Source organism: Schistocerca serialis, chromosome 11 (assembly GCF_023864345.2).
Source record: "Schistocerca serialis cubense isolate TAMUIC-IGC-003099 chromosome 11, iqSchSeri2.2, whole genome shotgun sequence".
NCBI classification, from domain to species: Eukaryota; Metazoa; Arthropoda; class Insecta; order Orthoptera; family Acrididae; genus Schistocerca; species Schistocerca serialis.
Genome location: NC_064648.1, coordinates 64,229,974 through 64,241,766, shown reverse-complemented (window position 1 = coordinate 64,241,766; position 11,793 = coordinate 64,229,974).

Here is an 11,793-nt window from a genome sequence, read left to right as displayed (position 1 = left end):
ATTCACAAATTACTTTCATATATGTATGCCCTTAATAATTAACCATTGCAAGCTTTCACTTTAGTTAAAGTTGTACATCTGTGTAGTGTTCAACTCAACACCTGGATCTCTCTAGATTTCATTTTCTTCTTGTGACCATTCTTAGGACAATAACTTCCTGCAGAACATAGGACACAATAATTGTCTTTGTTTGAAGTAATACAAGATATACTACACTAACTATTTTTGTAGCTTTATTAAATCACTAGGAATAAAGCAGATTGCTTTTAATCTGTTGTTTGTGTAGAACTATTACTCTTAGAGAATGTGCTTTTTACAGTTTTTCAGAGACTCTCACATATATATTATCTTTAGTATGATTTTCATTCAGCATAAAATTTCTTTATTTCCCAGTAAATCAATTCACATTTTCTGGTTGTTCGTGTCATCATTTGCATTTAAATATTCTCAATATGACATAGTTTATTAACGTCCAGACTAGGTGTGTATGCATTTACGACAGGGTGTGTCCTTCACATATGAAACTGGTGTCTCTTCTTTACTAACACAAGGAAGTGAAAAATTTCAACTTGGCATACAACACAATAGATGTTAGTTGTTAAACAATTTTAATTTGGGCAATTGAGCTTCCATTAACACTGGCGTCAGAGGACTGAAATACTGAACAGTGGAATCTCATCAATTGCTGGCTGTCTCATAAGTTGCAGTGGTGGCCGACTGTCTCTGTAGTACGGATGCTGCAGCAAAGCTGCTGCCATCGGAATGTTGCGTCACTCGTATGCTCGACACAGATTGGAAATGAAGACCATTTTGGAAATAAAGACCTTTATTAAGCGTGTGTTCAACATATTTTCATAAACGAGTAAAAGTTTTTCAATTTACATTAAATAATTTTAACATACATCATTCTGTTAGTACCGTATTTACTCGAATCTAAGCTGCACTTTTTTTCTGGTTTTTGTAATCCAGAAAACCGCCTGCGGCTTAGAATCGAGTGCAAAGTAAGCGGAAATTTTGAAAAATGTTGATAGGTGCCGCCACAACTAACTTCAGCCGATGAGTACATGTAGCGCTACACAGGCATGCTTTGTGGGCACAAAGATAAATACTGGCACTAAAACCTCTGCGTCAGTAAATAAATTTAAAAAAAGGTGGAAAACGAGCTTTTTTCCTCTGCCCTGAGTTTCGACCACTGCATTTTCATACATTATCCAACAAAGTAAATACAAATTCCGTATTGTTCATCTTCGAATGTAGCAGCATTCCGATGCACTACGAAAATCCGACCGGCAAGACTGTTTGGGATGTTTGTCAATATGGCCAATTCTACGTTCTGAATTTTTTCCTACCTGTGAGAAGAGATGGTTGCTAATAGGAACTTTTATGAATTGTGAATCACATGCAGCATTCTCTTCACCATAAGAATAATACAAATATAAACATTTTTCCATGTATTCTTTAGTGTTTGCTGCTATCTCATTTAAATCCTGTCAGCCTAATAAACTACGAAACTAGAGTGAGACAACAGCAAACGCGGAAGAATATACACATGTAAAGTTAGTAATGATGAAAAAATACATGTATGGATTAAAGGACTTGGTGTACTTGCCGAGAATGTAACTTTAACTGGTGAAGTAACCTTGTACTATAATTATTAATAAAGTATGATCTGTAGAGCCAGCCGCCAATCGCTAGACGTAAGTCTGGTGAACGGGGGCTCAAGGATGCAACAATTTGAAAAAAAATCGAAAGCATAGTGCCGTGTTCGCCGCTGAGCGCCTGTGAGGCTGCATGATGCAACCCGCTTGGGCCGTTATATTCTTATTAGTCTTATGCCTAATAGTGATACAGTCAGAAATGAAGCACGGCAATTGACTAGATTTTTAAATCTAAGATGACTCTAATTTCTGTGCAGAATGTAATCTACAAAAGAGGCGTCTGCAAAGATTTTCAAATGGAGAAAAATTTTAGCTAAACTCTCGTTCAGAACATCTTCTATCATACGCAGTCTATTATTTGGTTCTTGTTGATCATTATTAAAGAAAGCAGCAGTGTAAGTTACAACAAATAGCAGTCTTTTGCCACTGTTTCGTTAATGAGACAATTCCTCTATTTTTTTTATTGTAAGCGGCGGTAGCGCGCACAAAAGAAAGCCATCCCGCGAACGGCGACAGGTCGTAAACACTCATTATCAGAATGTGACAAACAATGCATGACACAGTACAGTAATTCATTTTCAACTTAGAGTGACATAAACACCTATAACAAAGAGAATGGCACTTGTCAGATCAAAGAAAAATAAGCAATCAATTCAAACCAGCCGAAGCACGTGAAAAAGGGAGGGTACCCATATAAATAGGGACGGAGCGTCTGACGCATAGCAATGGCTACCTGGTAAAGCTTAACTGCTAAGGTTACGAGTCGAACCAAACTACTGTAGCTGTATCATCATTCATTCGACCTAAATTGTGTCTCATATTACAATGGACCAACTTTGTTTCGATTTGGAGGTGTGGTCTAAGACTTTTATCTCCCCTTCAATTTCGAGTCTCAAATTTCAGGTGCGGCTTAGTTTCGGGAACATTTTTTTTCCTTGATTTAGAGCCTCATTTTTCAGGTGCAGCTTAGATTCAAGTGTGGCTTAGATTCGAGTAAATACGGTAAGTGATTAACACCACAAGATCACAGGATCATGTAAGCACTAGAAAAGCCATAGCAAATTTGAAATGCTGGTACATTAATAATTGAATACAAGCATGCTTTCTTGTGCAAGTGCTGAATATCAGTTTGTGGGATGGAGTTTCACGTCTGTTGTTCTCGGTCAGTCAATACGGGGATGATTATTCCTGTTTGTGGGTGGTGGCACCGGAATTCCCATCCGACGATGTCCCATTCTGCTCAATTGGAGACAGATCTGGTGGTCGAGCAGGCCGAGAGGACGTGTCGTAGCTCCGTAGAGCGTGTCTGATTGTAACAGCGGTATGTGGGCAAGCGTTATCCTGTCGGAAAACACTGCTGTGATATGAAATTGCACCCCGGACCGTAACTCCTGGTGCAGGTCCAGTGTGTCTAGCATGCAGAGAGGTTCACTGCAAGCCCTCAACTGGCGTCTTCCTCGCTGACACAGTAACATCACTGGCACCGAGGCAGAACCAGCTTTTATCACAAAACACAACAGACCTTTACCCTGCCTACTGTGTCCAGACTAAGCACCTGCAACTCTCGCTTACCGCGAAGCAGACCGGTACAGCGGGCCCCGGACCGAGTAGGGGTCAGCCTGGCCGGTCGTCCCGGAAACACAGACGCTTCCCAGAGACCACCAGGAGGCGTCCACGGTGCTGCAAGAAGTTGCTACAACTGCGGACCCCTTTCCTTCCACTCGACACGTGACTGCAAATAGAGCCAGCCATATCCGTGCGCCAAGCAGTATTTAGGCTGACGCAGGAGCCTGGAGAGGCGGTTCACGCCGAGCGAGCCCACTGGTGTCATTGTAGCCGCCGTGTCATCGTCCACCGCCGCCAGCGTACCGGAGCCATCCTCGCAGAGCCTCTACTCGTCCTCGGACTCGGGTGATGGCAACGTGGACTCCGAGCCGCTCTTCACGAGACGCCCGGGACTCGGTTTGGTGAAGTTGTATGGTTACTACAGACAGTTTGTGTTTGGAACAATCTCTGATTTAGTTATTGGTAGGATCAGTCCTACCTCACGAATATTGTTTTTTTAAATTTAGGATAAAACCGCTACAACTCACACTCTGAGATTTTCCTATCCGCGGACGGCAGATATATTACTGCCCTCCAATGCATGACACCATGGAAGTCACAATTGGCAGTGGCTTGGGGTCAATGGAATAGTACGCTGCAGGGGGGGGGGGGGGGGGGGTCTGGAGTGAAGCTGTTTTTGAAGTGACTGATTTGTAAGAGTTTGTTGTGTTACCGTGGTGCCACCTGCTGCTCAAACTGCAGTATGTTGCACCAGAGTCATACCCCGAACACAGTGGTCTTCTGCCTCGGTAGTACCACATGGCTGTCTGTAGCCTAGTCTTCTTGCAACCGTACATTCTCTTGACCACCGCTGCAAGTAATCGTGTGTAGTGGCTACATTCCTCCCAAGTCTTTCTGCAATACTGCAGAAGAAACAGTCAGTTTCTTGTAGCCCTGTTACACAACCTCATTCAAACTCAGTGAGATGTTGATAATGGCACCTTTGACACTCTAAAGGCATTTCTGACTATAGTGAGCGTCATTTACGACGGCGGTCATTTAGATTCGTTCTGCGCATCTGATGTCACAAAACACAGTCAGCCAAAGAACAGAGAACGACATTGCCAGAGCTCAACTGCAGTGCAGAGCACGGATGAGTGTCTTCAGTTTTAGAAACGTTCAGTCATAAATAAAGTAATTGAACAAAAGCAATGTCTTGATAGCAGGCTTTCTTTTATAGAAAGTTTGGAAAAAGCATACCAATTGCTTCATTTTCTATTAATTAATTAAACCAAACAAGCAATAAGCCTCCTAGTTCAGGCGATAGCAGGGAAAGGTGTATCATTCTCATGAACCACTTTTTCGAAATTAAGAACAGCGGTAATTGTATATTTGCTATTGTACTTTGTCGAAATGTGAGTAATACATAGTCATACCAACAGTGTTTGTCGATATTTTGCATGCTCTTTTAGAGTGTTCCAGGAGTTCTATGTAATAAAAAGCCGTGTTAGTGTAATGGTTAAAGTGTATGGCTACTAAGCGAAAGGTTCTAAGTTCAAACCTCAATCGATGCTTGATAGTTTCTTTATTTAAAAACAATATCCAAGTGTGTTACTTCATGAATTTTATTTGTTTTAATGTAATTTTTTGAAACTTCTAGTGCTTTGTCTCTTCATTATAATCATAATACGTTTTTGGTTTTTTTTAATTTTGTCCTCCAATATTTCTTTTCAGTGCAATTAAAAACAATGAAAAGGCACACATACAATATTCATGTTATCTTTTTTTGTTTGTATATCTTCTTTTCTGCAGTCGCTGTTTTACTACTCATATTGAGATATATTCTTTTGCGACAGTACTAAAAGTATTATTTAGAGCAGAATTTCGGCTCGTACATTGCCGAGCTACTTGATTGTCTGTCGCAATTCTTCGCTTCGCTGCTTTGGCAACATCATTCAAGGTTTTCGTCGACTGATCTATGTTTTGCAAGTATTTGCTGTCCATTGTGACAAACACATATTGTTTGTGCACTGCGCCTCATGGACAATATATTTCAGTTTCTATGTTTTATTACGCCCACAATTCAGTTTTGTGTACTTCGCCAACTTTGTTTTAATTAGAACGTTTTAGAAAAAAGTGAAATGACTCTGGTATAAATAAAAGCTTTATTACAATCGCTAAAGATGGAATATTTCCCAATTTTTAAATACTCTTTATATTATAAAGGATGTTCATTTTAACTGGGGACATTGTAAACTCTTGAAAACGACACGCAGAGCCAAAAGAAACTCTAATGAAAATTAGTTCCTCTCAGAAGGTGACATCCAGTTATAACAAATTTGACCACAAATTCGTCGGATTTGGTGTCATTGGAAGTCCCACAGTTCTGTTTAATGTATTTTGTCTTCTTCCTTTTGATTGATTGAAGTGCTTTAAAATAAAGCCAAACTCGCCCGGTGTAAATAAAACTTTTATTACAGTCGCGAAAGACGGAATATTTCTCAATATTACATACGACACCTATCTGGTACTTAAATTAAATGTGATATTGTTATACAGTAAATTTTATATGAAATTTAGGTATCTTGTCCACATTTCATTCTCAACATTGTGGCGGCTAAAATCGACCGTACGGGAAGTATACGCTATGGACTTTTACCTCTACAAACTACATTTAATGCTGCACAATTATCGCGTTGAACATAGAAACAAAATTAAGTCATTTGGGGGGGGGGGGGGAGATCAGTAAAGAAGATGTGTAAAAATCAAATTTTTGAGACAAATAGCTTTTGTGGATTACGAATGATAAGTGTGTCAAAAGCAGTGGGAAGACCATGTGTCTGCACAGGCGAGCAGTGCAGTGATGACAAAATCGCGCACAGTGCGGAATGCACCAATGCGGGGAGCACACCTCTGTAGCAGCTAAAGGGTTAATGCGGCCGTGGTGGCTTTATTTCATAAGCTGCGCGCTCTCCCTAAACGTAAGTTTGCGAACTATACTATACTATGGCGCTGCTTCTCATGGCGCGTGCGTCGTTTGCAACTGGCAACGCAGCAATCTCCCGCGTCTGGGCGGGCTTGCGCGAGCCGCCAAGATAAAAGAATTGAACTATAACATCAACTTATCATTTCCAGTCTCAGACGTAACTAATGCTCATGAGTGCTACAGAATGTATTTAAAGCAAAGCAAACGTGATTTGCATCTTCATGGTGCACTACTGGCACCACTCTTATGCAAGTGGCACAAAATCTAGATAGGCATCAATTGTCAGATGTAGAAACACACCTAACGACTCCTTGGTCTTGGGATTCCCCCCCCCCCCCCCCCCCCCCATCCCCACCCAGTGTATTTTCAATGAAAGAGGGTTACACTAATGCACTGTCCACAGATAGAGTGAAATTGTCCTTGTGTGTGTGTAATAAGTAAAAAAATGTACAAGTAACTGGTAGTAACAGACTCAAAATGCGTAAATGTAGAGTACGCTCGGGTACTTAGAATAATTTGCACGCTATTGTAGCCACACACCAAGAAACAGAAAATCACTTTGTAGCACTTACATTCACCACTCTGTTGCACTGAAGGTGTACAGAAGTAAGATTTTACGTAATTCATTATTTGATATTATTAATAATACATACACATTAACCCGCACACAGAGCCCCGTGTATTGAAGTGCTCCTTTTCGGATGGGAAGGTGCACTGGCCACAGATCAAATCTGCTCGGCGAAACGACGACGAGAATCCGTGTGCCTGCCATCCGAGGATTGGTTTTTAAGCAGTTCCCCACATTTGCTACGTGAATACTAGGCCGGTACTTAGGTCCCACCTCCGCTACATGATTTACTAAAATTTAGTAAAACTTTTGCTCACTTTCACACGAATAACACTAAATGCAGACAGTTGGGTTGCACCTATTCCACCCTCCAAAGTTTCTTTTATGGGATTGATCTAAAGTGTATTTCGTATTGAAACTTCCTGGCAGATTAAAACTTTGTGCCAGTCTGAGACTCAAACTCGGGACCTTTGCCTTTCGCGGGCAAGTGCTCTACCAACTGAGCTACCCAAGCACTGTGTTTCATTTCTTATCCTGTCCCTTCTCACCCAGGCTCTACCATAGATAGCGCATCTCTTTCGCATGTATCCTGCTCACATCATTGCCTGAGCCCAACAACAATTATTGGTCTTACCAAAGAATGGAGCACTCTCACTAAAGATAACTCTTTTAAATATTTGAAATTACAATAAATGGGTGCATTCAGTTAGGTAGTCTACCGTATGAATGGCACAATACATTTTAACTTGCTCTTAATGTCTTTACTTTTAAGATCCTCTATACAATGGGTTTTACATGAGTGCCTGTTTTTTTGACCTAGTAGTGAATCGAATGGGCATGCACTGTGCATTTTTGTATTGATAAGAAGTGTTTCCCTTGCCTCTGTACATCAGAGACGTGTTTCTGGATGTAAACAAAATTAAGATTCTACAAGAATCATGAGTGGCAGTGTTCTGATAATGCAAACCTCTACCTCAGAACTATGTAAATACTCTAAAGACACAAGCTAATATAATTGTTTTTTTCAACACTCTAATATTTGATATAACAAACTTGTTTTACGTCTGTGAACTGTTGAATATATTGTGGTCCTACCATGTCCTGGTTTCTTTCCAGACCGTTTGTCAGTAATGTGGCTGTGAGCTACAAAATACATCTCTCTGGCTCATGTAGTCTGAGAGAGTTGTCCTCATGTGTTTACAGTGCTCCCTCATGTTCTGCAAGCAGCTGAGCTGGTCTGTCTGTTCCCTTACTATTCAGGTACAGGCCATAACTGGCAACTCAGGCTAAGATCAGTGCCCTAAAACATTAAGTAAGTACATAGGTAACATGTTTGTAGTGCGTTAAACTTTCTGAATTTTTTTTATTTTGCCCTATTCTGTTCCACACACATGCTCAAGACAGGACAGATAAACAACATAGCAACACACAATACAAATTTCCTTATCCAGTGAGTGAAAGTCAGAATTTTTGCAACAAAATGAACTGACTTTTTGATAACTGGACTCCAAACAATGAGAAACCCCAGGAACCAGTGGAATTACAAATATATAGTATTTACATGGGAATACCATAAATAGAGTAATGAAGCAAGCCACAATTTGGAACAGAATTTGCAGTTAACCTCAAAATAATAAGAATGTTATAAAATAAAATTCAAAGCACATTCTGCTAGGCTTTCGACATTGACTATAAAAGCTGCAGGTAATATTAATATTAATAATAATAATAATAAATAAAATTATACTGTAACAGAACCATTATAACAGATAAAACAACACCACATAACAAACCTGACATCATACTCACCAATAAAAAGAAGAAATTAACACAACTAATCGAAATATCCATACCCAATACAACAAATATACAAAAGAAAACAGGAGCAAAAATTGAAAAAACATCCAACTGGCTGAGGAAGTCAAGGACATGTGGCATCAGGATAAAGTTGACATTATACCAACTATACTATCAACTACAGGAGTCATACCACACAATATCCACCAGTACATCAATGCAATACAGCTACATCCAAACTTATATATACAACTACAGAAATCTGTAACTATTTACACTTGTTCAATTACTCGAAAGTTCCTAAATGCAATGTAACATATACCGTACAGTTAAAAGGAAGTCACGCTTGATCAAGGTCCACGTCACATTCCATTTTTAACCAGACATAACGTCTGAGACAAGAAAGAAATAATAATAATAATCTGTTCCCCAACTAGTGATGAAAACATTACTAGTAGGACAAAAAACAGAAGATGTAATGCGTTTTGGGAGCTTTTGGATCAGATGGCATCAAAATCAAACAAAAATTGCAATTGGAGACTTCAATTGCCAGCTAGGAAGGGAAAATTAGAGGTGTTACCGGGAAACAGGCATCACAACGAAAAATGAACAGTAGTGGCGTAACGCCTGTGGAATTTTGGAGAAACTACGACATGGTCTGGAAGTCGGCATACTTCATGAAAAGACAAAATGTGTAAACACTCAGACTGGAAAAAAGGAAAATGGGAGATGGATGATGTCTGCAGGGATAAGAACTAGTCCAGGGAAATTTACAATGTGAAAGTCCTGAAAGGGACAGATGTGGGTTCAGATCATTATGTGATAAAATAAAAATTAAATTAAGCCCTTGGGAAGAAAAAACCCCATGCCCAAAAGAAGTGAAGCTATGGCCATCCTAACTAATAAACAAGAAACATTAAGAATGAAGTAGGAATATAAAACTAATACATGATGCGGAGGAAAAATTTCTCCAGTGGAAGCAACCAACCGCACTAAATCCAAGGAAAAAACACACCAATGATGGATTTAATGAATGTGATAAAACAGCGGAAGATAACACCAACCTCTGTTACATCAGAGTCAAGAAACAGAAGACTCAAAGAAACACAACCCAGAAAATAATGACGATTAATGGCATACCAAAAAGATATAATTTTAACAGAAACCCATATTGAGAAAAGCAGCTCATGAGAGTACTGCAAAATATTTAGGCTAAAAGTCCAAAGATTTGAACCTCAACACTAATGATAAAAGGCAGTGAGATCCTGTCAGAGATTGTTTGGCCATCTAATGCGTATAATCCTATAGGGCACCCCTTTGGCAACTTGCACATCTGATGGAGATTTGTAATTAGGTCAACACAAACATCCAAAACAAGATACAGAAACCCCAATAAAAGAACTGCTAAAATGTATTAACCCGCCAACAGTCCACGTAGTCCAGAAATGTTGAGAGAACTCAAGAACTACAAAGCAAGTGGAGAAGATGCATTTTGAGACCTCTGGAAGCAAGCCACAATGTGTGGTGAAAATCTGCAACAAATAAGAACTACCAGAACATTGGACTACAGCTTTAAAAAAAAACCATTACACAAAAGAGGCAAAAACAAATTGCTGTAACTACAGGGGCTGTCTCCCTCTTGGATTGTACAAATAAAGCCTTGTCAAGAGTTCTGTACAGTTGCTGTAATTATCAATCTGAGCAGGAACTGTAACGATCTACCTAACAGGGACTTCAAAAAAAGTCTGAGATTGTATTAACAGACCCTCAGTGGTGGACATATTACTGTATTCCAGACTTCATCCCCAGTTAATAAAAGTTATAACATCAATCCTAACAAACAGTAAATCCAAAGGGCCATTTAAGATTAAAATAGGGCTAAGACTGGGAAAGGTTTATCACAACTACTCTTCAACTGTGCTCTGTAATACTTGATGAAAGGTGCAAGGAAAATCCTAGGAAAAATACTGACTGGAACCAAGAAAGATGAAACTAATTTAAATTGTTTAGTATTTGCAAGCAGATTAGTATTGTTAACTAATAATGTACATGAGAAGCAACGAATCAAATAATATGCATACAAATATAGTATAAAAAGTACTCCACATATTTGAAAACACTGAGATGATAGTAACAGATTCACTACATAGTTATAAACCATGTAACATTGAACAACAAACAATGATTCTGTTAAAATACCCAGGCGAAATCACAATACACAACTTGAAATAAAAACCTGCTTTACATGTGAGAACTAATTAAATGCCAAAGGCTCAAACACTAACACGGTCTACATACAATACAAATACCGCTGTCAAAACAAAATTAAAACATGGAACAATAATCCAGTCAGAGGTAAAATACACAAGGGAAACTTTTAAAAATCGCTCAAATAAACAGAATCAATGAAATCCTTAAAGTAGAGAACAATAGCTACAACATGTATAAATAAAAAATATCAAAAAGAGGAACAATGAAGATAGTTACAAAGGAAATGATGTACAGTGAACAGTCCTTTTAAGTAAATTAGAATTCTATGGTGTCACGGGCAGGGCTGCAAAATGGTTCTAGTCATACCTCGCTAACAGGAATCAAAGGGTGTCAGTGCAAGTGACTAGTGAATTAAGTCATCAGTCATCATCAGAATGGGAAGAAATTACATGTGGTGTCCCACAAGGATCCAGCTTAGGGCCATTGCTTTTTCTTGTGTACATTAATGATCTCTCGTCAGTTACACTGCCAGAAGCAGAGTTTGTTTTGCTTGAAGATGACACAAGTATGAAAGATCTGCTAATGATATTTTCACGGATATTAATAAATGGTTTAAAGCCAACTCACTGACATAAAACGTCGAAAAGACTCACTATACGCAGTTCAAAACCTGTAAGATTTTTCCACCCAGCATATGCATAAAGTAAGAAGAAGAACAGATAGAAGAGGTTGACAGTCTTAAATTTCTGGGATTACAACTTGATAATAAATTCAGTTGGGAGGAGCACACCACAGAACTGCAGAAACGCCTTAACAAATCTATATTTGCAATTCGAGTGTTAGCAGACATAGGCAACATAAAAATTAAAAAGCTTGCATACATTGCCTACTTTCATTCCATAATGTCATATGGTATAATATTTTGGGGTAACTCTTCACGTCAAACAAAAGTTTTCAGAGTCCAAAAGCGTGTAATACGTATTATTTGTGGAGTAAAGTCACGCACGTCATGTAGAAACCTCTTCAAA